At 45.7% G+C, this 22500-nt stretch overlaps 1 long non-coding RNA gene across 3 annotated transcripts in view; it reads left to right on the forward strand.

The window, feature by feature from the left end:
* LOC138946105 (uncharacterized) overlaps nucleotides 1–22500 on the forward strand; it is a 37479-nt gene that overhangs the window by 5923 nt on the left and 9056 nt on the right. For 2 of the 3 annotated variants that reach the window (XR_011449200.1, XR_011449201.1), the window contains exon 3: nucleotides 2543–2663. The exons of the other annotated variant lie outside the window; for it this stretch is intronic. This is a non-coding gene — a long non-coding RNA (uncharacterized lncRNA). The remainder of the gene's footprint in view (nucleotides 1–2542; nucleotides 2664–22500) is intronic. 3 annotated transcript variants of the gene reach the window in all.

The raw sequence follows: 22500 nt of genomic DNA on the forward strand, positions 1-22500 counted from the left end.
ACAAGTGTCATATACACTTAATATGAACACAATACGTCCTTTTGAACAAGTGTCATATACACTTAATATGAACACAATACGTCCTTTTGAACAAGTGTCATAGACACTTAATATGAACACAATACGTCCTTTTGAACAAGTGTCATAGACACTTAATATGAACACAATACGTCCTTTTGAACAAGTGTCATAGACACTTAATATGAACACAATACGTCCTTTTGAACAAGTGTCATAGACACTTAATATGAACACAATACGTCCTTTTGAACAAGTGTCATAGACACTTAATATGAACACAATACGTCCTTTTGAACAAGTGTCATAGACACTTAATATGAACACAATACGTCCTTTTGAACAAGTGTCATATACACTTAATATGAACACAATACGTCCTTTTGAACAAGTGTCATATACACTTAATATGAACACAATACGTCCTTTTGAACAAGTGTCATATACACTTAATATGAACACAATACGTCCTTTTGAACAAGTGTCATATACACTTAATATGAACACAATACGTCCTTTTGAAAACGGTCATGTACTCTTGACAAGGACAGATGTCTTTTGAACAAAATGTCAAATACTGTACCCTTAAAATTCACGCAATATTGACCATAGTCAACCCTCCTATAGCTGCTGACTCTGTCAAAATGGCCAGACCCTTTTCATTACTTTGTTCTCTTTGAAAAGGTATTTGTCCTTTTATTTGGTCTTCTTCTTCCTTTCCTGATACGGTTAGCAGTCACGGCCATATTATTATTACCCATTAAAAGCAGCGCCCCATGCACAGCCCATAGCAAGAACCGTTATACATGGGAAGTTGCATTCACACACAAACCAAGGCTCTCTCAAACCGCTTAGCTTTCTGTTTTTTGTTGAAGTATAGAATGTCAATGTAACATGCCAATCCCACTCGCAGTCATAAAGCCTTTATAGCCTGATGAATTCGAACTATGCTAGGGTCACACACAAGTACCTAGCCCTCACATGTAGAAACAAGGCTTCACCCTCAGTCAAGATTGGGGACGGAAGGGGATGGGTTAGGGGGTGGGAGGTGCGTGAGATCCGGGGGAGGGGGGGGGGGGGGGATTGAACGAGAGAGAAAGAAAGAATCGTAGCCGCAGTCTCCATTCATAAAAATCCCAGTCAGACGTCTACATCACTCTTAAATATCCCCCCCCCCCCAAAAAAAAAAAAAAAAAAAAAAAAATATCAAGGCAAAAAGGAAAGTATGTAAGTCCAGCAAGAATGGCCGCAATGTTCTTGGAGGAGTTGACCAGTGGTCTTAATGACGTCCCGGTCAACACTGACCCCTAACACTCCCCCTTTGTCCCGCTGCCGGGGTTCGACCCCTGGAACTCTCGACACACGGGGCTAATCTGTTCTGATGGGCCTCTTGGAACCCCGCAGCAGCAAATCACCATTTAAAATAAAACCTTGGACCTAACCCAACCCCAAGCCGATACCACCCCTATAACTGACTCTCTTTCTCTACTTTGTCTCCCTCTCTCTTTCTTGCTCTCCTACTCTTCCTTCTTCTGTCTGTCTGTCTGTCTGTCTCTCTCCCCCTCTCTCTCTGTCTCTCTCTCTCCCTCTCTCTCTCTGTCTGCCTCTCTCTCTGTCTCTCTGTCTGTCTGTCTCTCTCCCCCTCTCTCTCTCTCTCTCAATCTCTATCCCTCTCTCTCTGTCTGCCTCTCTCTCTCTCTCTCTCTGTCTGCCTCTCTCTGTCTCTGTCTGTCGGCTGTCTCTCTCCCCCTCTCTCTGTCTCTCTCCCCCTCTCTCTCCCTCTCTCTCTGTCTGCCTCTCTCTCTCTCTCTCTCTCTCTCTCTCTCTCTCTCTCTCTCTGTGTCTGCCTCTCTCTGTCTGTGTCTGTCGGGCTGTCTCTCTCTTTCTCTCTACCCTTCACACCCCCCTACTCCCTTTCTTAGACTCTCTCTTTTTCTATCTCTCTCCTTTCTGTCTGTCTCTCTTTGTCTCTGTCTGTCTGTGTGTCTGTGTGTCTGTCTGTCTGTCTCTTTCTGTTTGTCTGTCTGTCTGTTTAACTGTCTGTCTCTTTCTGTTTGTCTGTCTGTCGATTTGGCCATGTCTGTCTGTCTGTCTGTCTGCCTCTCTGTCTGTCTATCTGTCGATTTGGCCATGTCTGTCTGTCATCATCATCATCATCGTCATCTTTATCACCACGTGCTGAAGTTTTCTGACCTCCTTTTGTTGGTAAAGTTTTTAACTTTTTAATTTTTAATTTTTCAATTTTATCATTGTGTGTCTGTGCGTCCCAAGGACAGAGTGTAAGAAAAGGCGTAGCCTTAAATCTTAATCCTTGTTAAATAAAGTTCAATTCAATTCAATTCAATTCAATAAATAAAGTTCAATTCAATTCAATTCTCTCTCTCTCTCTCTCTCTCTCTCTCTCTCTCTCTCTCTCTCTCTCTCTCTCTCTCTCTCTCTCTCTCTCTCTCTCTCTCTCTCTCCCTCTCTCTGTCTGAACTGTACCTGTTTCAGGATAGAAATTCCTCCTGTTCTTTTCTAAAAGGCACAGTGCTTCCAATGAAATCAGTTCAGCTGACTATCTCAGATGAGCCAAGGCTTCACCATAAGATAACACCCGCCCTCAACTTGGATATCCACCACCACTCAAGACCCTGGCAACTGAGGTCAGAATCTTTTCTTCCCTCTCAGCTCTTACTGCTCCCTGAGCTGTGCTGGGATTCTGGGATGAATTAATTAGCTTCGAAGTTCGATACTGGTGGCTTTTTAAAAAATCAATTCATTAAAAAAAAATGCCACTTTGCACAGAAAGCAACCAGACTGGATTTGGTATGAGTCCTAGTGGAGGAGAGGCCTAATTGTGTGTCTGGTATGAGTCCTAGTGGAGGAGAGGCCTAATTGTGTGTCTGGTATGAGTCCTAGTGGAGGAGAGGCCTAATTGTGTGTCTGGTATGAGTCCTAGTGGAGGAGGGGCCTAATTGTGTGTCTGGTATGAGTCCTAGTGGAGGAGAGGCCTAATTGTGTGTCTGGTATGAGTCCTAGTGGAGGAGAGGCCTAATTGTGTGTCTGGTATGAGTCCTAGTGGAGGAGAGGCCTAATTGTGTGTCTGGTATGAGTCCTAGTGGAGGAGGGGCCTAATTGTGTGTCTGGTATGAGTCCTAGTGGAGGAGAGGCCTAATTGTGTGTCTGGTATGAGTCCTAGTGGAGGAGGGGCCTAATTGTGTGTCTGGTATGAGTCCTAGTGGAGGAGAGGCCTAATTGTGTGTCTGGTATGAGTCCTAGTGGAGGAGAGGCCTAATTGTGTGTCTGGTATGAGTCCTAGTGGAGGAGGGGCCTAATTGTGTGTCTGGTATGAGTCCTAGTGGAGGAGAGGCCTAATTGTGTGTCTGGTATGAGTCCTAGTGGAGGAGAGGCCTAATTGTGTGTCTGGTATGAGTCCTAGTGGAGGAGAGGCCTAATTGTGTGTCTGGTATGAGTCCTAGTGGAGGAGAGGCCTAATTGTGTGTCTGGTATGAGTCCTAGTGGAGGAGAGGCCTAATTGTGTGTCTGGTATGAGTCCTAGTGGAGGAGAGGCCTAATTGTGTGTCTGGTATGAGTCCTAGTGGAGGAGGGGCCTAATTGTGTGTCTGGTATGAGTCCTAGTGGAGGAGAGGCCTAATTGTGTGTCTGGTATGAGTCCTAGTGGAGGAGAGGCCTAATTGTGTGTCTGGTATGAGTCCTAGTGGAGGAGAGGCCTAATTGTGTGTCTGGTATGAGTCCTAGTGGAGGAGAGGCCTAATTGTGTGTCTGGTATGAGTCCTAGTGGAGGAGAGGCCTAATTGTGTGTCTGGTATGAGTCCTAGTGGAGGAGAGGCCTAATTGTGTGTCTGGTATGAGTCCTAGTGGAGGAGAGGCCTAATTGTGTGTCTGGTATGAGTCCTAGTGGAGGAGAGGCCTAATTGTGTGTCTGGTATGAGTCCTAGTGGAGGAGAGGCCTAATTGTGTGTCTGGTATGAGTCCTAGTGGAGGAGAGGCCTAATTGTGTGTCTGGTATGAGTCCTAGTGGAGGAGAGGCCTAATTGTGTGTCTGGTATGAGTCCTAGTGGAGGAGAGGCCTAATTGTGTGTCTGGTATGAGTCCTAGTGGAGGAGAGGCCTAATTGTGTGTCTGGTATGAGTCCTAGTGGAGGAGAGGCCTAATTGTGTGTCTGGTATGAGTCCTAGTGGAGGAGAGGCCTAATTGTGTGTCTGGTATGAGTCCTAGTGGAGGAGAGGCCTAATTGTGTGTCTGGTATGAGTCCTAGTGGAGGAGAGGCCTAATTGTGTGTCTGGTATGAGTCCTAGTGGAGGAGAGGCCTAATTGTGTGTCTGGTATGAGTCCTAGTGGAGGAGAGGCCTAATTGTGTGTCTGGTATGAGTCCTAGTGGAGGAGGGGCCTAATTGTGTGTCTGGTATGAGTCCTAGTGGAGGAGGGGCCTAATTGTGTGTCTGGTATGAGTCCTAGTGGAGGAGGGGCCTAATTGTGTGTCTGGTATGAGTCCTAGTGGAGGAGGGGCCTAATTGTGTGTCCAGCCCGTCCCTCCCTCCCTGGGCCAAGTCGACCACGCCAAATGTGACCCTCCACCACGAAATAAGTCGCATGTCATCTCGCGCGGTTCTGCGCTAGGCTTAATGTAAGTCCGGGGAGTGTCTGGTAACAGTGTGAGGGTCACCTTAGTCACAGGCTTATAACAAACAGTTTTCGCTCTTTTCTACAACGGTTTTAACCACTGGATAGAGCATAAAATAACTCTTTAAGAAAGTGTAAAAATATGAAAATCATGCAAAGGTGACATGCGACTCATTCCGTGGTGGAGGGTCACAAATATACTTCGCGAAGCTGGCCGTACGAAGCTAAAGCACTGATCGAGATTTCTGTAAAAATGACTTCGCGAAGCTGGCCGTACGAAGCTAAAGCACTGATCGAGATTTCTGTAAAAAAGACTTCGCGATGCTGGCCGTACGAAGCTAAAGCACTGATCGAGATTTCTGTAAAAAAGACTTCGCGAAGTCGACTTCGGGCTCAATTAAGGACCGCCGCCTGACGTGACGTGACGTGACGTGACGTGACGTGACGTGACGTGACGTGACGTGACGTGACGTGACGTGAGCCGAATCGCTATATGCTAACTTGTTTTTTCTGTCCCCAGAACTAGTGTCTATTCGGGACATAATGCTCGGAAACCGAATCGTGAACACGGGAAGAACTCTGTCTTTAACTATTTTTTGTACACGCTTGGCAAGTTAAAGCTGTGGTCTATTTATGACTTTCCGGGGCTACGAGGTTGAAAAATAGGGACAAAATCATGTACATATTTCTGTACAGCAAACACTACTCGAAACCCCACCTATACGGCGTGTATGACCTTGAGAGCTTCAGTCAACGCTTGAATTTTGCAGTGGTAACATCCGGTTTGCTCTCGCAGAGCTGAGCATATTTGTTGTCAAGAAGGATCGAGCAGAAAAAATAAACGACTTGGCAGGGATTCGAACTCAAGGCATCGGGGGGCCTCAAAATGTCGGGGCCGATGTCTTAACCGCTAGGCCACTTCACCAGTATTGTCAAAGATAACAAAATTGATAATTTTATATCATTCTACGCTTGAATTATCATTTATGCGTTGCAAAAACGTAAAAATTGACATTAAAATTTGCCTTTATTTGTAAACATGTTTTACAGAATCGCAGTACATGTTTACACCGTCATGCTACACGACATTCGCGCCATGCAAATAGCTGCGATATCTCTATTTACAACATGCAAGAAAATGACAAGAACAGTAATTGAATCTCTCCAAAGCCAGTTGAAACCAGACATCTAAGAAATAGTTATACATGTATTCACTTCTGAACAATGGGCGGATAGAGATATAAATCATGCTGCTTCAAGAATAACATAACATGAATTCATATCAATGTTTTTCCTTCATTTTCTCAATTGGCGCAGTAGCCTAGTGGTTAGGACATGAGACACAATGTCTCGAGGTCGAGAGGTCGAGAGTTCGAATCTTCGCCGGGGCGTTTATTTTTTCCCCTTGATCTCTCTTGAAGATAAAATATGATCAGTCTTGAGAGAGCAAACCGGATGTTATCCCTGAAAAATTCAAGCGTTGACTGAAGCTCTCAAGGTCATACACGCCGTATAGGTGGGGTTTCGGGTAGCGTTTGCTGTACAGAATTCTGTACATGATTGTATCCCTATTTTTCAACCTCGTAGCCCCGGAAAGTCATAAATAGACCACAGCTTTAAGATGGTATTTTATTGTTGTACACGCTTGGCAAGTTAAGATGGTATTTTATTGTTGTACACGCTTGGCAAGTTAAGATGGTATTTTATTGCTGTACACGCTTGGCAAGTTAAGATCTACTATATAATACTGGTAGGATTTTCGGTGGTTTTTCGATTCCTGTCACCAAACCGCGCGGATTTGTGCCTTCTCCTTCGGTTGCTATGCCAACGTGACCCAGGAAATCGATTCCGCTAGGTCCCGACTTCCAATTTTGTCCACGAACAAAGTTTGAAGAGGTTTGTCTCGCAAATTTGAGCAGACAAGTGAACTTTGACCTGAACTTTGACATCGCGGCGAAAGAGATCTGTGATTGGTTCTTCTTCAACTTTCGGTTCGACTAAACACGCGACCGCACCTCAGACGAACCTAGCTGTGTGTTTTATTTCTCTACCCCAGACGAACCTAAAATAATAAGAAGATAGATAGATCTGTTTATCTGTTAATGGAACTCCAAAATATTCCATAGATTTGTTTACTAAACAGTTCGAAACATTATCACCTGATAAGTCGCCGTATAACCTTATAGGTTCCAGCGACTAAATATTTTCCCCCGGTTCAACCATAGACATGTACGTCATCATGATCTCCCCTTAATTTGACCGTTATTTTGGCTGTCTTAGTGAAATGGTAAGATATATCTCTATGTTTTTTACATGTAAGTGTTCGGAAAAAATACAGTTATAGCAGCTATGTACAAAAATAAGCAGCATATGCTCTTTTCGCCAAAGTAAAGTCCTTTTTTCTTCTGGTTTCTTATATGTGTCACAGCACACCGCAAGCTTTTAGGCGAATAGCAAGTGAGTGGTATATATATATCATCAATTTTATAGTAGATAACGGTGTAAAATACTTACCATGTTCATGTCCGTTATACGTTTTCAATATTCCATATGTGTCATTTAATTGTGTGTTGCTTGATGCCATGTATGTATGTGTGTGTGTGTGTGTACATGACTTTAAATAAGCATGGATGGATGTGTGCACTCGATTGTGTGTGTGAACCATGTATATATTTTCTGTTGTCAATGTTGTCAATTAGATATGTTATACTATGCGTTTGAATCATTAAGTATTTTAGACGTCATACTTTTTTTCGTATCTTCACGATGGCTTTTTACCCGTTTAAATTTTAATGCTTCCAACTTTCAAAGCGCTGCACGGCTGGGAAGAGATGCGCACTTTTATCACTGTTGTTCATGTAGACGTAATCATGGATTCATGCAAACGTCATACCTGCTGTATTTTATTTTGTTTGTTTGTATAGTCGCGTGCGGTCGCGCAGTCTTTTTGGTCAGTTCCGATTACCTCCCATTGATGCGAAAACCTATATGACTGTTTTTTGTTATTTTTCTCTCTGTTAATTCACCAGTGGCTATGTAACATGTGTTATACCTTATAGGTTCCAGCGACTAAATATTTTTCCCCGGTGCAACCATAGACATGTACGTCATCATGATCTCCCCTTAATTTGACCGTTATTTTGGCTGTCTTAGTGAAATGGTAAGATATATCTCTATGTTTTTTACATGTAAGTGTTCGGAAAAAATACAGTTATAGCAGTTATGTACAAAAATAAGCAGCATATGCTCTTTTCGCCAAAGTAAAGTCCTTTTTTCTTCTGGTTTCTTATATGTGTCACAGCACACCGCAAGCTTTTAGGCGAATAGCAAGTGAGTGGTATATATATATCATCAATTTTATAGTAGGTAACGGTGTAAATTACTTGCCATGTTCATGTCCATTATACGTTTTCCATATTCCATATGTGTCATTTAATTGTGTGTTGCTTGATGCCATGTATGTATGTATGTGTGTGTGTGTGTACATGACTTTAAATAAGCATGGATGGATGTGTGCACTCGATTGTGTGTGTGAACCATGTATATATTTTCTGTTGTCAATGTTGTCAATTAGATATGTTATACTATGCGTTTGAATCATTAAGTATTTTAGACGTCATACTTTTTTTCGTATCTTCACGATGGCTTTTTACCCGTTTAAATTTTAATGCTTCCAACTTTCAAAGCGCTGCACGGCTGGGAAGAGATGCGCACTTTTATCACTGTTGTTCATGTAGACGTAATCATGGATTCATGCAAACGTCATACCTGCTGTATTTTATTTTGTTTGTTTGTATAGTCGCGTGCGGTCGCGCAGTCTTTTTGGTCAGTTCCGATTACCTCCCATTGATGCGAAAACCTATATAAGAAGATAGATAGATCTGTTTATCTGTTAATGGAACTCCAAAATATTCCATAGATTTGTTTACTTAATTTTTAAAAGATAAGTTCGAAACATTATCACCTGATAAGTCGCCGTATAACCTTATAGGTTCCAGCGACTAAATATTTTCCCCCGGTGCAACCATAGACATGTACGTCATCATGATCTCCCCTTAATTTGACCGTTATTTTGGCTGTCTTAGTGAAATGGTAAGATATATCTCTATGTTTTTTACATGTAAGTGTTCGGAAAAAATACAGTTATAGCAGTTATGTACAAAAATAAGCAGCATATGCTCTTTTCGCCAAAGTAAAGTCCTTTTTTCTTCTGGTTTCTTATATGTGTCACAGCACACTGCAAGCTTTTAGGCGAATAGCAAGTGAGTGGTATATATATATCATCAATTTTATAGTAGGTAACGGTGTAAATTACTTGCCATGTTCATGTCCATTATACGTTTTCCATATTCCATATGTGTCATTTAATTGTGTGTTGCTTGATGCCATGTATGTATATGTGTGTGTGTGTACATGACTTTAAATAAGCATGGATGTGTGCACTCGATTGTGTGTGTGAACCATGTATATATTTTCTGTTGTCAGTTACATATGTTATACTATGCGTTTGAATCATTAAGTATTTTACACGTCATACTTTTTTTCGTATCTTCACGATGGCTTTTTACCCGTTTAAATTTTAATGCTTCCAACTTTCAAAGCGCTGCACGGCTGGGAAGAGATGCGCACTTTTATCACTGTTGTTCATGTAGACGTAATCATGGATTCATGCAAACGCCATACCTGCTGTATTTTATTTTGTTTGTTTGTATAGTCGCGTGCGGTCGCGCAGTCTTTTTGGTCAGTTCCGATTACCTCCCATTGATGCGAAAACCTATATGACTGTTTTTTGTTATTTTTCTCTCTGTTAATTCACCAGTGGCTATGTAACATGTGTTACAGAATTGCACCGGTGTAAGGGTTAACATTTTATTTTTCACCAAGAGAATATAATTCATTATATGCGGGATAATGTGCGGGGGGGGGGGGGGGGGGGGGGGGAGGGGTGCAAACAACATTTTCACAAGCACATAACCAACAAAATGACATCGCATGCGCAGCACACAAAGTGCGTAGCACGGGTACCACTAGTGCAATTTTATTGCTGTACGTCCGCTTGGCTTCATTTTGTGGCTCGTTATATCTATGCTCAAACAGTTCGGTTTTTTTTATGAAGTGTAAATGCGAATTAAGGTTGGGTTTTATTGGATGTCTTTATGTTCCAGTTTTGTTGGGCTGTGCATGAGAGTTGTGAAGGGTATTTCTCCCTCAGCGGTTGTCCTCGGATGCCTTTACCATATGGCTACTTGGGGCGGATCACATCATTTTTAAGGGCGGGGGGGGTTCCAAATTTCTTTTAGGGACAAATTGACGACGCGAAGCGCCCGAACCTCCCCCACCCACCCCGAAAAATGTTGATAAAAACAAGGAAAATGTTGATCAAAATTATGATCAAAATTAAATTTCCGAAATCGATTCAAAAACAATTTCATCTTATTCCTTGTCGGTTCCTCATTCCAAAAACATATAGATATGATATGTTTGGATTAAAAACACGCTCAGAAAGTTAAAACGAAGAGAGGTACAGTAAAGCGTGCTATATGAAGCACAGCGCAATCGCTACCTCGCCAAACAGGCTCGTCACTTTCACTGCCTTTTTCACTAGCGGCGGACTACGTTCAGTTTCAATCTGTGAGTTCCACAGCTTGACTAAATGTAGTAATTTCGCCTTACGCGACTTGTTTTTAAATTTATTTCTTAATTTTTGTAAAAACTTATTTCCTTTTTTGCTTTAAGGCTTGGGGGTGGGGTGGGGGGTCCGGCAACCCCGGAAACTCCCTCTGGATCCGCCCCTGGCTATACTTGAGAAATGTTTAGGTGTTCGACTGTAGGAGGAAAATTCAACAAGAACAGATTTTGAGTAAATAATATGATTCCGGATCGAGGCACGTTAACTGTGTAATGATTATAATGACTTCAAGTTATTCAGAAAGGATAACATCTCAGTCAAAGGGGTAGGAGAGGGGGAGCCAGGGGGGACAAACTGAACAGACTTTTAATATCATAAGATTAAAATTTAAGTCTAAGCCCTTTTTCCAATTTGTTCTTAACAAGAAACATTAAAACATAAACTGATACTATAGAGAAGAAATGACGCAGAAGGCATGAATCGAAAAAAGAGGAAGGGGACAAAAGGAAACTACATAAGCTCTGTCGGTCTGTCTTTCTGTTTGTCTGTCTGTCTGTTTGTTTGTTTGTCTGTTGGCTTTAGGCTACGAATGATGAATAGTTAAAATTAATATTAAAAGTCCTACGGTTTTGAGCCATTAAGGACTTGAGTGTTTGTCCGCTTTCACGAATGATGAATAAACCCACCACTCCTTTTTAAACTGTTGATACTGACTCTCTCTATACATAGACGGTCGGTCTTTCGGTCGGTCAGTTCGCCACAGGGCACGGAGGAAGAATTAAGCCGTTGTTTAAATAAAACAAAACCCCAGACTGTCAGTAAGTGTCAATTTTACACAAAGCACACAACAATGACACACACACACACACACACACACACACACACACACACACACACACACACACACACACACACACACACACACACACACACACACACACACACACGGCACACACACACACACACGGATACAACGCGACACTACCCGATCGTGAAACAGGGTGCGGGAGGGTTTCCCCTGGCGAGTGTCCAATCCACCCCGTTAGGTCGATAGGGGTGGATTGTCTCTTGACTCTGCACGCTAGGTTACGAGTAATCTTTCTTCGACAAAAGCGCACTGGTAGTCTAAAAAGCTACTGCTACAGCGCTATTCCTCCCTCCCTACGAGGTGTCGGGACTGATTGTGTTAGCGATCTAATCGCTGTCACCCCCTGCTGTACACATCGTACAGTGGAACCCCCCCTTTAAGACCGTCACAAACCGGGTCTTTAACAGAAGGGACTGTACAAATCGTACAGTGGAACCCCCCCTTTAAGACCGTCACAAACCGGGTCTTTAACAGAAGGGACTGTACAAATCGTACAGTGGAACCCCCCCTTTAAGACCGTCACAAACCGGGTCTTTAACAGAAGGGACGGGTACAAATCGTACAGTGGTACCCCCCCTTTAAGACCGTCACAAACCGGGTCTTTAACAGAAGGGACTGTACAAATCGTACAGTGGAACCCCCCCCCCTTTAAGACCGTCACAAACCGGGTCTTTAACAGAAGGGACTGTACAAATCGTACAGTGGAACCCCCCCCCCCCCCCTTTAAAGACCGTCACAAACCGGGTCTTTAACAGAAGGGACTGTACAAATCGTACAGTGGTACCCCCCCCCCCCCCTTTAAGACCGTCACAAACCGGGTCTTTAACAGAAGGGACTGTACAAATCGCACAGTGGTACCCCCCCCCCCCCCTTTAAGACCGTCACAAACCGGGTCTTTAACAGAAGGGACTGTACAAATCGTACAGTGGTACCCCCCCCCCCCTTTAAAGACCGTCACAAACCGGGTCTTTAACAGAAGGGACTGTACAAATCGTACAGTGGAACCCCCCCCCCCTTTAAAGACCGTCACAAACCGGGTCTTTAACAGAAGGGACTGTACAAATCGTACAGTGGAACCCCCCCTTTAAAGACCGTCACAAACCGGGTCTTTAACAGAAGGGACTGTACAAATCGTACAGTGGAACCCCCCCTTTAAAGACCGTCACAAACCGGGTCTTTAACAGAAGGGACTGTACAAATCGTACAGTGGAACCCCCCCCCCCCTTTAAAGACCGTCACAAACCGGGTCTTTAACAGAAGGGACTGTACAAATCGTACAGTGGAACCCCCCCTTTAAAGACCGTCACAAACCGGGTCTTTAACAGAAGGGACTGTACAAATCGTACAGTGGTACCCCCCCCCCCCCCCTTTAAAGACCGTCACAAACCGGGTCTTTAACAGAAGGGACTGTACAGTCGTACGGTGGTACCCCCCCTTTAAGACCGTCACAAACCGGGTCTTTAACAGAAGGGACTGTACAAATCGTACAGTGGTACCCCCCCCCCCTTTAAGACCGTCACAAACCGGGTCTTTAACAGAAGGGACTGTACAAATCGTACAGTGGAACCCCCCCCCCCCTTTAAAGACCGTCACAAACCGGGTCTTTAACAGAAGGGACGGTACAAATCGTACAGTGGTACCCCCCCCCCTTTAAGACCGTCACAAACCGGGTCTTTAACAGAAGGGACTGTACAAATCGTACAGTGGTACCCCCCCCCCCTTTAAGACCGTCACAAACCGGGTCTTTAACAGAAGGGACTGTACAAATCGTACAGTGGTACCCCCCCCCCCTTTAAGACCGTCACAAACCGGGTCTTTAACAGAAGGGACTGTACAAATCGTACAGTGGTACCCCCCCCCCCCCCTTTAAGACCGTCACAAACCGGGTCTTTAACAGAAGGGACTGTACAAATCGTACAGTGGTACCCCCCCCCCCTTTAAGACCGTCACAAACCGGGTCTTTAACAGAAGGGACTGTACAAATCGTACAGTGGTACCCCCCCCCCCTTTAAAGACCGTCACAAACCGGGTCTTTAACAGAAGGGACTGTACAAATCGTACAGTGGTACCCCCCCCCCCCTTTAAGACCGTCACAAACCGGGTCTTTAACAGAAGGGACGGTACAAATCGTACAGTGGTACCCCCCCCCCCTTTAAGACCGTCACAAACCGGGTCTTTAACAGAAGGGACTGTACAAATCGTACAGTGGAACCCCCCTTTAAGACCGTCACAAACCGGGTCTTTAACAGAAGGGACTGTACAAATCGTACAGTGGTACCCCCCCCCCCTTTAAGACCGTCACAAACCGGGTCTTTAACAGAAGGGACTGTACAAATCGTACAGTGGTACCCCCCCCCCCTTTAAGACCGTCACAAACCGGGTCTTTAACAGAAGGGACTGTACAAATCGTACAGTGGTACCCCCCCCCCCCTTTAAGACCGTCACAAACCGGGTCTTTAACAGAAGGGACTGTACAAATCGTACAGTGGTACCCCCCCCCCCTTTAAGACCGTCACAAACCGGGTCTTTAACAGAAGGGACTGTACAAATCGTACAGTGGTACCCCCCCCCCCCTTTAAGACCGTCACAAACCGGGTCTTTAACAGAAGGGACTGTACAAATCGTACAGTGGTACCCCCCCCCCCCTTTAAAGACCGTCACAAACCGGGTCTTTAACAGAAGGGACTGTACAAATCGTACAGTGGTACCCCCCCCCCCCTTTAAGACCGTCACAAACCGGGTCTTTAACAGAAGGGACTGTACAAATCGTACAGTGGTACCCCCCCCCCCTTTAAGACCGTCACAAACCGGGTCTTTAACAGAAGGGACTGTACAAATCGTACAGTGGTACCCCCCCCCCCTTTAAGACCGTCACAAACCGGGTCTTTAACAGAAGGGACTGTACAAATCGTACAGTGGTACCCCCCCCCCCCTTTAAAGACCGTCACAAACCGGGTCTTTAACAGAAGGGACTGTACAAATCGTACAGTGGTACCCCCCCCCCCTTTAAGACCGTCACAAACCGGGTCTTTAACAGAAGGGACTGTACAAATCGTACAGTGGTACCCCCCCCCCCCCTTTAAGACCGTCACAAACCGGGTCTTTAACAGAAGGGACTGTACAAATCGTACAGTGGTACCCCCCCCCCCTTTAAGACCGTCACAAACCGGGTCTTTAACAGAAGGGACTGTACAAATCGTACAGTGGTACCCCCCCCCCTTTAAGACCGTCACAAACCGGGTCTTTAACAGAAGGGACTGTACAAATCGTACAGTGGTACCCCCCCCCCCCTTTAAAGACCGTCACAAACCGGGTCTTTAACAGAAGGGACTGTACAAATCGTACAGTGGTACCCCCCCTTTAAGACCGTCACAAACCGGGTCTTTAACAGAAGGGACTGTACAAATCGTACAGTGGTACCCCCCCCCCCCTTTAAGACCGTCACAAACCGGGTCTTTAACAGAGGGACTGTACAAATCGTACAGTGGTACCCCCCCCCCCCCTTTAAAGACCGTCACAAACCGGGTCTTTAACAGAAGGGACTGTACAAATCGTACAGTGGTACCCCCCCCCCCCTTTAAGACCGTCACAAACCGGGTCTTTAACAGAAGGGACTGTACAAATCGTACAGTGGTACCCCCCCCCCCCCCTTTAAGACCGTCACAAACCGGGTCTTTAACAGAAGGGGACTGTACAAATCGTACAGTGGAACCCCCCCCCCCTTTAAGACCGTCACAAACCGGGTCTTTAACAGAAGGGACTGTACAAATCGTACAGTGGTACCCCCCCTTTAAGACCGTCACAAACCGGGTCTTTAACAGAAGGGACTGTACAAATCGTACAGTGGTACCCCCCCCCCCCCCTTTAAAGACCGTCACAAACCGGGTCTTTAACAGAAGGGACTGTACAAATCGTACAGTGGTACCCCCCCCCCCTTTAAAGACCGTCACAAACCGGGTCTTTAACAGAAGGGACTGTACAAATCGTACAGTGGTACCCCCCCCCTTTAAAGACCGTCACAAACCGGGTCTTTAACAGAAGGGACTGTACAAATCGTACAGTGGTACCCCCCCCCCCCCCTTTAAAGACCGTCACAAACCGGGTCTTTAACAGAAGGGACTGTACAAATCGTACAGTGGTACCCCCCCCCCCCTTTAAAGACCGTCACAAACCGGGTCTTTAACAGAAGGGACTGTACAAATCGTACAGTGGTACCCCCCCCCCCCTTTAAAGACCGTCACAAACCGGGTCTTTAACAGAAGGGACTGTACAAATCGTACAGTGGTACCCCCCCCCCCCTTTAAGACCGTCACAAACCGGGTCTTTAACAGAAGGGACTGTACAAATCGTACAGTGGTACCCCCCCCCCTTTAAAGACCGTCACAAACCGGGTCTTTAACAGAAGGGACTGTACAAATCGTACAGTGGTACCCCCCCCCCCCCTTTAAGACCGTCACAAACCGGGTCTTTAACAGAAGGGACTGTACAAATCGTACAGTGGTACCCCCCCCCCCCCCCTTTAAGACCGTCACAAACCGGGTCTTTAACAGAAGGGACTGTACAAATCGTACAGTGGTACCCCCCCCCCCCCCTTTAAAGACCGTCACAAACCCGGGTCTTTAACAGAGGGACTGTACAAATCGTACAGTGGTACCCCCCCCCCCTTTAAGACCGTCACAAACCGGGTCTTTAACAGAAGGGACTGTACAAATCGTACAGTGGTACCCCCCCCCCCCTTTAAAGACCGTCACAAACCGGGTCTTTAACAGAAGGGACGGTACAAATCGTACAGTGGTACCCCCCCCCCCCCTTTAAAGACCGTCACAAACCGGGTCTTTAACAGAAGGGACTGTACAAATCGTACAGTGGTACCCCCCCCCCCTTAAAGACCGTCACAAACCGGGTCTTTAACAGAAGGGACTGTACAAATCGTACAGTGGTACCCCCCCCCCCCTTTAAAGACCGTCACAAACCGGGTCTTTAACAGAAGGGACTGTACAAATCGTACAGTGGTACCCCCCCCCCCCCCCTTTAAAGACCGTCACAAACCGGGTCTTTAACAGAAGGGACTGTACAAATCGTACAGTGGTACCCCCCCCCCCCTTAAAGACCGTCACAAACCGGGTCTTTAACAGAAGGGACTGTACAAATCGTACAGTGGTACCCCCCCCCCCCTTTAAAGACCGTCACAAACCGGGTCTTTAACAGAAGGGACTGTACAAATCGTACAGTGGTACACCCCCCCCCTTTAAGACTGTCACAAACCGGGTCTTTAACAGAAGGGACTGTACAAATCGTACAGTGGTACCCCCCTTTAAAGACCGTCACAAACCGGGTCTTTAACAGAAGGGACTGTACAAATCGTACAGTGGAACCCCCCCTTTAAGACCGTCACAAACCGGGTCTTTAACAGAAGGGACTGTACAAATCGTACAGTGGTACCCCCCCTTTAAAGACCGTCACAAACCGGGTCTTTAACAGAAGGGACTGTACAAATCGTACAGTGGAACCCCCCCTTTAAGACCGTCACAAACCGGGTCTTTAACAGAAGGGACTGTACAAATCGTACAGTGGTACCCCCCCTTTAAGACCGTCACAAACCGGGTCTTTAACAGAAGGGACTGTACAAATCGTACAGTGGAACCCCCCCTTTAAGACCGTCACAAACCGGGTCTTTAACAGAAGGGACTGTACAAATCGTACAGTGGTACCCCCCCTTTAAAGACCGTCACAAACCGGGTCTTTAACAGAGGGGACTGTACAAATCGTACAGTGGTACCCCCCCTTTAAGACCGTCACAAACCGGGTCTTTAACAGAAGGGACTGTACAAATCGTACAGTGGTACCCCCCCTTTAAAGACCGTCACAAACCGGGTCTTTAACAGAAGGGACTGTACAAATCGTACAGTGGAACCCCCCCTTTAAGACCGTCACAAACCGGGTCTTTAACAGAAGGGGACTGTACAAATCGTACAGTGGTACCCCCCCTTTAAGACCGTCACAAACCGGGTCTTTAACAGAAGGGACTGTACAAATCGTACAGTGGTACCCCCCCCCCCTTTAAGACCGTCACAAACCGGGTCTTTAACAGAAGGGACTGTACAAATCGTACAGTGGTACCCCCCCTTTAAGACCGTCACAAACCGGGTCTTTAACAGAAGGGACTGTACAAATCGTACAGTGGTACCCCCCCCCCCCTTTAAAGACCGTCACAAACCGGGTCTTTAACAGAAGGGACTGTACAAATCGTACAGTGGTACACCCCCCCCTTTAAGACTGTCACAAACCGGGTCTTTAACAGAAGGGACTGTACAAATCGTACAGTGGTACCCCCCCTTTAAAGACCGTCACAAACCGGGTCTTTAACAGAAGGGACTGTACAAATCGTACAGTGGTACCCCCCTTTAAAGACCGTCACAAACCGGGTCTTTAACAGAAGGGACTGTACAAATCGTACAGTGGAACCCCCCCTTTAAGACCGTCACAAACCGGGTCTTTAACAGAAGGGACTGTACAAATCGTACAGTGGTACCCCCCCTTTAAAGACCGTCACAAACCGGGTCTTTAACAGAAGGGACTGTACAAATCGTACAGTGGAACCCCCCCTTTAAGACCGTCACAAACCGGGTCTTTAACAGAAGGGACTGTACAAATCGTACAGTGGTACCCCCCCTTTAAGACCGTCACAAACCGGGTCTTTAACAGAAGGGACTGTACAAATCGTACAGTGGAACCCCCCCTTTAAGACCGTCACAAACCGGGTCTTTAACAGAAGGGACTGTACAAATCGTACAGTGGTACCCCCCCTTTAAAGACCGTCACAAACCGGGTCTTTAACAGAGGGGACTGTACAAATCGTACAGTGGTACCCCCCCTTTAAGACCGTCACAAACCGGGTCTTTAACAGAAGGGACTGTACAAATCGTACAGTGGTACCCCCCCTTTAAAGACCGTCACAAACCGGGTCTTTAACAGAAGGGACTGTACAAATCGTACAGTGGAACCCCCCCTTTAAGACCGTCACAAACCGGGTCTTTAACAGAGGGGACTGTACAAATCGTACAGTGGTACCCCCCCTTTAAGACCGTCACAAACCGGGTCTTTAACAGAAGGGACTGTACAAATCGTACAGTGGTACCCCCCCCCCCCCCTTTAAAGACCGTCACAAACCGGGTCTTTAACAGAAGGGACTGTACAAATCGTACAGTGGTACCCCCCCTTTAAGACCGTCACAAACCGGGTCTTTAACAGAAGGGACTGTACAAATCGTACAGTGGTACCCCCCCCCCCCTTTAAAGACCGTCACAAACCGGGTCTTTAACAGAAGGGACTGTACAAATCGTACAATGGTACACCCCCCCCCTTTAAGACTGTCACAAACCGGGTCTTTAACAGAAGGGACTGTACAAATCGTACAGTGGTACCCCCCCTTTAAAGACCGTCACAAACCGGGTCTTTAACAGAAGGGACTGTACAAATCGTACAGTGGTACCCCCCCTTTAAAGACCGTCACAAACCGGGTCTTTAACAGAGGGGACTGTACAAATCGTACAGTGGTACCCCCCCTTTAAGACCGTCACAAACCGGGTCTTTAACAGAAGGGACTGTACAAATCGTACAGTGGTACCCCCCCTTTAAGACCGTCACAAACCGGGTCTTTAACAGAAGGGACTGTACAAATCGTACAGTGGAACCCCCCCCCCTTTAAAGACCGTCACAAACCGGGTCTTTAACAGAAGGGACTGTACAAATCGTACAGTGGAACCCCCCCCCCCCCCTTTAAAGACCGTCACAAACCGGGTCTTTAACAGAAGGGACTGTACAAATCGTACAGTGGTACCCCCCCCCCCCCCTTTAAAGACCGTCACAAACCGGGTCTTTAACAGAAGGGACTGTACAAATCGTACAGTGGTACCCCCCCTTTAAAGACCGTCACAAACCGGGTCTTTAACAGAAGGGACTGTACAAATCGTACAGTGGTACCCCCCCCCCCTTTAAAGACCGTCACAAACCGGGTCTTTAACAGAAGGGACTGTACAAATCGTACAGTGGAACCCCCCCCCCCTTTAAAGACCGTCACAAACCGGGTCTTTAACAGAAGGGACTGTACAAATCGTACAGTGGTACCCCCCCCCTTTAAAGACCGTCACAAACCGGGTCTTTAACAGAAGGGACTGTACAAATCGTACAGTGGTACCCCCCCCCCCTTTAAAGACCGTCACAAACCGGGTCTTTAACAGAAGGGACTGTACAAATCGTACAGTGGTACCCCCCCTTTAAAGACCGTCACAAACCGGGTCTTTAACAGAAGGGACTGTACAAATCGTACAGTGGTACCCCCCCTTTAAAGACCGTCACAAACCGGGTCTTTAACAGAAGGGACTGTACAAATCGTACAGTGGTACCCCCCCCTCCTTTAAAGACCGTCACAAACCGGGTCTTTAACAGAAGGGACTGTACAAATCGTACAGTGGTACCCCCCCTTTAAGACCGTCACAAACCGGGTCTTTAACAGAAGGGACTGTACAAATCGTACAGTGGTACCCCCCCTTTAAAGACCGTCACAAACCGGGTCTTTAACAGAAGGGACTGTACAAATCGTACAGTGGTACCCCCCCCCCCCTTTAAGACCGTCACAAACCGGGTCTTTAACAGAAGGGACTGTACAAATCGTACAGTGGTACCCCCCCTTTAAAGACCGTCACAAACCGGGTCTTTAACAGAAGGGACTGTACAAATCGTACAGTGGTACCCCCCCTTTAAAGACCGTCACAAACCGGGTCTTTAACAGAAGGGACTGTACAAATCGTACAGTGGTACACCCCCTTTAAGACCGTCACAAACCGGGTCTTTAACAGAAGGGACTGTACAAATCGTACAGTGGTACACCCCCTTTAAAGACCGTCACAAACCGGGTCTTTAACAGAAGGGACTGTACAAATCGTACAGTGGTACCCCCCCTTTCAGACCGCCACAAACCGGGTTTTTAACACAGGTCACTGTTAAAATGAAGGTACATTTACAGACGTTATGAACACACGAAAGGAACTGAATGGAATGTTGCAATGGAGGCACACTTACAGACGTTATGAACACACGAAAGGAACTGAATGGAATGTTGCAATGGAGGAACACTTACAGACGTTATGAACACACGAAAGGAACTGAATGGAATGTTGCAATGGAGGAACACTTACAGACGTTATGAACACACGAAAGGAACTGAATGGAATGTTGCAATGGAGGCCTATTCACATTCACGGACAAAACGACAGAAAGTTTCCAGAATGAAAGTTTGTCTTAGTAACTTTTTCATATCAGCGGTCGGACAAGTCTCTTGTAAGATCACTGCTGGGCTGTGCATGTATCGGTATTGTATCTCATTTTTTCCCGAAAGCGGCGTATGGCTGCCTAAATGGCGGGGTAAAAAAACGGTCATGCACGTAAAAATCCACTCGTGCAAATACACGAACGCAGAAGAAGAAGAAGAAGAAGAAGAAGAAGAAGAAGAAGAAGAAGAAGAAGAAGACGAAGAAGAAGAAGAAGAAGAAGAAGAAGAAGAAGAAGAAGAAGAAGAAGAAGAAGAAGAAGAAGAAGAAGAAGAAGAAGAAGAAGAAGAAGAAGAAGAAGAAGAAGAAGAAGAAGAAGAAGAAGAAGAAGAAGAAGAAGAAGAAGAAGAAGAAGAAGAAGAAGAAGAACAAGAAGAAGAAGAAGAAGAAGAAGAAGAAGAAGAAGAAGAAGAACAAAAAGAAGAAGAAGAAGAAGAAGAATAAGAAGAAGAAGAAGAAGAAGAAGAAGAAGAAGAAGAAGAAGAAGAAGAAGAAGAAGAAGAAGAAGAAGAAGAAGAAGAAGAAGAAGAAGAAGAAGAAGAAGAAGAAGAAGAAGAAGAAGAAGAAGAAGAAGAAGAATAAGAAGAAGAAGAAGAAGAAGAAGAAGAAGAAGAAGAAGAAGAAGAAGAAGAAGAAGAAGAAGAAGAACAAGAACAAGAAGAAGAACAAGAAGAACAAGAAGAACAAGAAGAAGATTAAAAGATTTAAGAGTACGCTCATAAGCCTAGCTTGTTGTGCTCCCTGTTCCTTATTTCATGTATGCGGTAATAGTACCAATGGAATTTATTGAATAAACTTGTTTAAACCAAGATTAAAATGCGGGTTTAACTGTACGTATAGCACGCTATCCCCATGGCGCTGCGAGTACCAGGCTAATTTGTGGAGCTTGCGTGTTCGCCAGACAGAACCATGCCAGGAATGTGCACGCAGACACGGTTCTTGTAGTTAGCGGAGTGATATGAGTGATATCAAGTGTGCAAAATATTTTATATACGCAATCAGCCGCGGTGGGAGACACATTTTTTGCCGTCTCAGATGTGCACCGTTTTGTATATCGTCATTACACACCCACGTAATTAGCTGTATTTAACACAGAGGCATGTAGGCTGCTCTGTAAAATGCTGTTTTTCTAGCTGTGCAACATTTTAAAATAAAGTGATTTGTCGTAGTTTATGTTAAAGGCAGACCCCTTCTTGTGTTAACGGTTCGGCAGACCATTCACATCTGACCAGGCTTTTACATGGGATAAGACCATCCCTCCACTTGGTCACATACCTTTTACATGGGATAAGACCATCCCTCCACTTGGTCACATACCTTTTACATGGGATAAGACCATCCCTCCACTTGGTCACATACCTTTTACATGGGATAAGACCATCCCTCCACTTGGTCACATACCTTTTACATGGGATAAGACCATCCCTCCACTTGGTCACATACCTTTTACATGGGATAAGACCATCCCTCCACTTGGTCACATACCTTTTACATGGGATAAGACCATCCCTCCACTTGGTCACATACCTTTTACATGGGATAAGACCATCCCTCCACTTGGTCACATACCTTTTACATGGGATAAGACCACCCCTCCACTTAGTCACATACCAACAAATAATAATGATACAAGGGAGGTCAATGAAACCCACGTGCCGCAGTGTTTAACTTTATAAGAGTCATAGCAACGAGGAAACGTATTCGATAGGACACCAATACGATGTTGATAATATAAGAACACAGTATAGTGATTCTCAGTGTTTGTCTGTCTCTGTCTCCCTGTCTGTCTGTCTCTCTCTCTCTGCCTGTCTCTCTGTCTCTGTCTCCCTGTCTGTCTGTCTCTGTCTCCCTGTCTGTCTGTCTCTGTCTCCCTGTCTGTCTGTCTCTGTCTCCCTGTCTGCCTGTCTCTGTCTCCCTGTCTGTCTGTCTCTGTCTCCCTGTCTGTCTGTCTCTGTCTCCCTGTCTGTCTGTCTCTGTCTCCCTGTCTGTCTGTCTCTGTCTCCCTGTCTGTCTGTCTCTGTCTCCCTGTC

Source organism: Littorina saxatilis, linkage group LG13 (assembly GCF_037325665.1).
Source record: "Littorina saxatilis isolate snail1 linkage group LG13, US_GU_Lsax_2.0, whole genome shotgun sequence".
Lineage (NCBI taxonomy): Eukaryota > Metazoa > Mollusca > Gastropoda > Littorinimorpha > Littorinidae > Littorina > Littorina saxatilis.